Source organism: Diadema antillarum, unplaced genomic scaffold (genome assembly GCF_040938485.1).
Source record: "Diadema antillarum isolate AM-2024a unplaced genomic scaffold, OU_Dant_1.0 seq00000687_RagTag, whole genome shotgun sequence".
Taxonomy (NCBI): Eukaryota; Metazoa; Echinodermata; class Echinoidea; order Diadematoida; family Diadematidae; genus Diadema; species Diadema antillarum.
In genome coordinates this window covers 165,953-171,838 of record NW_027271592.1, presented here as the reverse complement: position 1 = coordinate 171,838, position 5,886 = coordinate 165,953, and positions in this window count along the sequence as shown.

The window sequence follows — 5,886 nt, the reverse complement described above, 5'->3', positions numbered from 1 at the left end:
ACATAACATCATTTTCTGTTCCTAACCCTTCCAAAAGGTCCCTTCCCTCCAGCTTTTCTTCAAGTTAAACAGTGGAAGGGAAATGACATACAATCATTGGAATTGGGACGATTTTAGGAAGATGTTTAATCAAAAATATGTTCTGATCACTACAGACACAGTGCAGCTATTAAGAACTCCTGAAGAAAGTCTGATGCAACTGCAAGACAGGATGTTAGCAACTGGCAGTGTATAGTTGCAGGGCAAGCAGATTTGACTGCACACAACCCATACCAGTGTCAGATGCGGGCCATTATATATCAGACACTTGTAATGTTGTATTTCTAAAATATGTGAGGAGTGAGATTATGCTGTTCTAATTGGTGACTAGGAATAAGAAGCATTCTCGAAAGACATCGACACAGTTTACAACAAACGTGAGACTTACCACGCTTCAGTATGAAATAGAGCCGAGATCCTGTTTGCTTTAAATCAATCAACTGCAATTTCACACCATCCTAGTCCAGAATTTGTGGTAAACACATAAAACACTGTGAGTGTAAGCTATAGTTTTGTATACTCGTGTTTCTATTTTGAGAGATCACATTACATACCTTAGTATCTGTATTATCACAAGCTAGAAAATGAAAATGATGTACAGGAAACGAAAGTTTTCTTGAAATCAAGTGACTCATCTTAGCCAAAGGTTCAAGACAGCAAAAAAGATTCAAGCTAATATTGCAAATAGCCATCATTTATATTCTACTGTCCGGTCGTCGGTCATGCATACATTTTCAAAAACCATTTCCAGCTAGGTTCTCTTTAAAAAAAACCCATGTAATGACAGATTTTCAACAAACTAGGCAAGTAGCATCCCAAGGATGATAGGCTTTCAAGGTGTTCAAATAGACACCATATTCCGAAAGGTCCCAGAACCCCGAAATTAAGGAATCTATTATAAAAAAAAAACTCCCGTCACACACACACACCCTCACACACACACACACACAAAAGTAGAACCAAGTGTAACAGAGCTAGGTATAATGTACAAAGTTGAATATCTTGGAGATTGCATATAGATTTAAGTTTACTTTCACAGTTTAACTTATTTTCGAAATATTACACATTATATATATATATATATATATATATATATATATATATATATATATATATATTGACAGCAAATCTTGCACATATAGACGTGGCTGGTGTTGGGTAGCACCCCTTTAATCATCGAGTGTGGTCTTGTAGTGTTGTCTGTGTACAGACAACACTACAAGACCACACTCAGCACCAACACAATCCTGAAGAAGGGCTTTTCGCCTGAAAGCTCGATGATTAAAGGGGTGCTACCCAACACCAGCCACGTCTATATATGCAAGACTTGCTGTCAATAGATTTACTGTCCTTGCACCGCCCCGCCATGTTGTGGTTAAGTCCTTTGATGTCAGTATATATATGTATATATATATATATATATATATATATATATATATATATATAATGATACTTGTAATCAATGTGTTGGTACCAGTACAGAAAGATGACGAATCAGGGTGGTAATGCATTTCAGTCCAACAGTGCTATTTAGTCAGACCAAATTTTCGACGCAAACATTCGTCTTTCTTCACAATTGTCATTGTCGATCCTGAGGAAGATGAATGTATCCGTCGAAAATTTGGTCTGAATAAATAGCACTGTTGAACTGAAATGCATTGCCACCATACTTCGTATGCATATATATATATATATATATATATATATATATACATATATCACGGGTACCATCTACCCCAACCCCCCCCCCCTCCACCCCAGGCCACAGGATGCCCAAAGGCACCTTAAATATTACCTATAGGTGCGGATGCCTTGGGGCTGGGACCAGTTATTGGGGGCCACTTTTGATTTTTGATCCTCTTTTTGAAAACATATGGTCAAATTTTCAACAAACTTAGTACTGTAGGTGCATTTATCGCTAGTGTCATGAATATATGAACATCATGCCTCCCTGGGCCATGGAGGTCCCTAAAGGCTTGTAGAAATGGCCCTTCCCAAAGTCTTCCAATTTCCTCTCTCCCAAGTAATAGTCTGTAAGAATGCATGGAAGGTGAACTTGAGATACTCGAGTGAGGGCTGGACCCCTGGGTCTTTTATTCAGAAAGTGAGTGAGTGACATGGTATCCTGATATGACAAGAACATTCTCTAAACAAATGTCCAAACTCACGAAGCTTTTGTAGAGTAGCTTATGGATATAAGCTACTCTTAATTTGAATAGATTTATGTATAAATATATGCAAATTTTTAGTGAAATATAGGTAATTATTCCTGATTGGAACGTTTTCTACAACAGTGACTTTCAGCAGTAAATTAAGACCATAGACACCACCACTGGGTACCTTTTACAGATAGAGATATAAGCCTGTAGAGGAATTATGGCGGCCATTTTGCATTTAGTGAATGCAAATATATTCCAAAAAATGTATAAAGGGAAGCTTGAAAGTTACTGCTAATATCATAATTGTATTCCATGACCTAAAAAACATAGGTTTAGACACCAGAATATATTTTTTGTGGGTTTTATGTCCAGATATATAGCGACTTATTCCTGAGTGTACTACATTAATGGTATACGAAGATACGGGCTTGCACAGGCAATATGGCGGCCATTTTGCATGTAATTATATGCAAATATATGCAAAAACTATATAAAGGGATGCTTGAAAGTTGCTACAGATAACATAATTGTATTCCTTGACCTAAAAAACATAGGTTTAGACACCGGAATTTACTTTCTATTGGTTACGTATCCCGAGATATAGGCATAAACAGGTTGTATGGCGGCCATTTTGAATTTATGCAAATTAGACACTGATCCACCACTCGAATTTTAGGGAACTTTTAATATGTTATTTTGATAGCTCTTCCGGGTCAAATGCAAGTGGAATCGTTTCTGTTGCAATTAGTTGTGGGTTAACCCACTTTTTGTCGTATTTTGACTGGACTAAGTGTACGATCTTTGATCCAGCTCACTTCAAATCACGGAGGAGCGCTCGATCACCATGCCAAGTTGAAACATGCCTGCTGTGCGATGATTTTGCATGCGTTTATACGATGCGTGTAGTGAACGTCTTTGGGTGGAGGGGTTGCGGACACCGCGAGCGAAGTCTAGTGTACTTGTTGTGTGTACAAAAGTCGCGGAGGGTTTACGAATTCTATCACGAGGGTTTTGCCTTTCTATCACGAGGGTTTTGCCTTTCTATCACGAGGGTTTTGCCTTTCTATCACTTACATGAAAACCCTAAGGCAAGATAGACGGGACTACACCTTGTCACGTGATATACTTTTGACCAATCAGTGATACGAATCTCACTTATGAGGTATATAATGTTCACTAGATACTAATAATGAATTTAGTGCATTTCGCTTGGTCAAATCCCCATAAAAGCCCTTTACAGATGCTAAAAGTAAGCCATGTTTTGATCAGAGACGTTCAGGTTTCACTCATAGACGTTCCTCAGACATAGACAATAAAAACGATGTCCTTTGATCCATAATTACGAGGTTTGTGAACAAACAACATTATTCTTTCATTAAACACATGTTTATCTTTTGTGAACAATTCAGAATGATAATTTCAACTTGAATTATTTTTCATAATAACCGATTGTAACTACAAACCTCCAAATTGTAAGAGGAATTTCGATTTCTACACCAAAAATCAACAACAAACCTGTCCTTGTTATATTATTCATATCTTACAACACTTTTGAATGACAGACAAATAAAGATCACATGAAATACTTGCAATTTTGACTACCTTACCTAGATTATTTGTTTATATCAGAGACATCTGCTTTTCCATCAGGGACGTTTCGGCTGTAAGTTATCACTAGAATTAAACACCAAACTCCCTATTTTAAAAGATGCTAGTAACTCAACATTCCACATTCATTGAGAAATCATTTACCGAGGCATATGTCAAGAAATGTTTTTGTTTATGATAACCACTACTTTGTATTTCACCTTCCGGTGTATGCGAAGGTGTGCCCACATGCTATCAATATTGTATATGTTTTCTTTAAAATGTAGTCCAAATCTATAACAAAGGTATACACGAATTTACTAATACTATTTCAATTTGACCACTATACCTCAAATATGATTGTATGTTTTTGTCAGGCCAGTTCGAATTTTTATTAGGGACCGTACCTGGGCCACTGTTATGAAGTCGTCTCAGAAAGCTGTAATTAACCTATACTCATCCTAGAAGCATCAAATTCCGCTGTGCTTTTTTTTTTTGTATACTATGGCAGATATAAATTGTAAACGCCAAACTCAAAAGAATATCAACGGTGTGGTGCAGCAAACGTTTGACCAAAAATGAACTGAAAACCTCTTTCAAGAGGTTGACAATGATAACATTACAATACCACATTTTACCTGTCACATCGGTAGGGGATTATCGATCCTTCTTTCTACTCGAAGGCGATACATAAGTATATAGTGTTGTAGAGGAAACTAAGTAAAGGGACATTCTTAATAGACATTTTCTTGTTTCATCATAGATGTTAGTATTTTTCCTTTTCTCATGTATTTGGCTTACAAACCTCAAAAATAATACCACTAGAACATCTCACCTTACTTCTAAGAGAAAAGGAGTCATTACAGGGGAAATTCAGCCCAAATATGAGCTAGCCGCTGACAAGAAAGAATAAAATCTTAAGGGGTCAAGAAAAAAATAATGAAGTTATGACGTTTTGAAGTTTCGCTAATTTTTCAGGAAACAGTTTTTGAACGGTCATTATGAATATGCTAATGGCAAATTGAGCTTGTCATTCCCTCACAACTTGCCATAATGTTTGCACATAAACTTTTGAAATTTTCAGTTTTTCATTCAAACATAATTATGCCCGAGGCTTTAATCCGGGTATATCTAACTGATTACTATTCTGAAGGTAATCAACCAGGAATAGCATCATGTTTCAGATTTCAAAGACAGAAAAATTGAATTTTCTTTATTTTTTGTACACGATCAATGGAAAATTGTGAGGTTATGACATGGTTAGCTCACTCATTTGCATATTCTTATCAACTGTACGAGAACTTGTTTGCAGAAATTAGCAAAACTTCAAAAAGGCAGTTAATTAAGGGTGCAATTCAGCACAATTAAGGGTGCAAGTATGCACCGCAGGTGTGCTGCTGTTGTTACAAATTAGGTGCAAATTTGAACATTTATCTCTTAGCGTGTAAGCCTCAGATTTTACAGCCTCGAAAGCAAACGTAGTGATGTGCATTAAAAACAGAGTCCGCATTATAACATTGAATTGTATTTCCCCTCCACTTGGTATTCCATGTCCTCAATCAGTGCATGGTACCCACTGCGTCGCTTGCTACCGGAAACAAGGGTTGGGATAGTCATTATTTTATAAACAGATGGCACCTCCAAGATGTCCATCCGGTCTTGACAGTACCACGGCCGTTGTCCGGAACTTGTAGGCTCCATGAACGTGACTGAGTCTAAAGATCCTGAGCAGGACGAAATTCTAATATTCGGAGCATTTAAAATCCTTCCGGTCTTCCCATCTTGCTGTAAGAAAAAAAAAGATAGAGTTAAAATGATATTAAAATGAATCTATCATGCACTGGAAGAACAATGTACGCACAAATGAACGTCTCTGATCAAAATTATAAAATCAACATTGTTTTTAGATTGCGTAAATTACCTAGAACGATGTATGTATACGAGGGCCATATACTGTGGAATAATGAAAGATCTACTCCTTATTGTAGTAGTTGAAAATGTGTAAAACGTTCAATGTAACGTCTCTGACGTAAACATCTTTGCTTATCAGTACTTAATGGGTTTGATTTTTACAAGATATTGGCATTATATTTGGATTGAG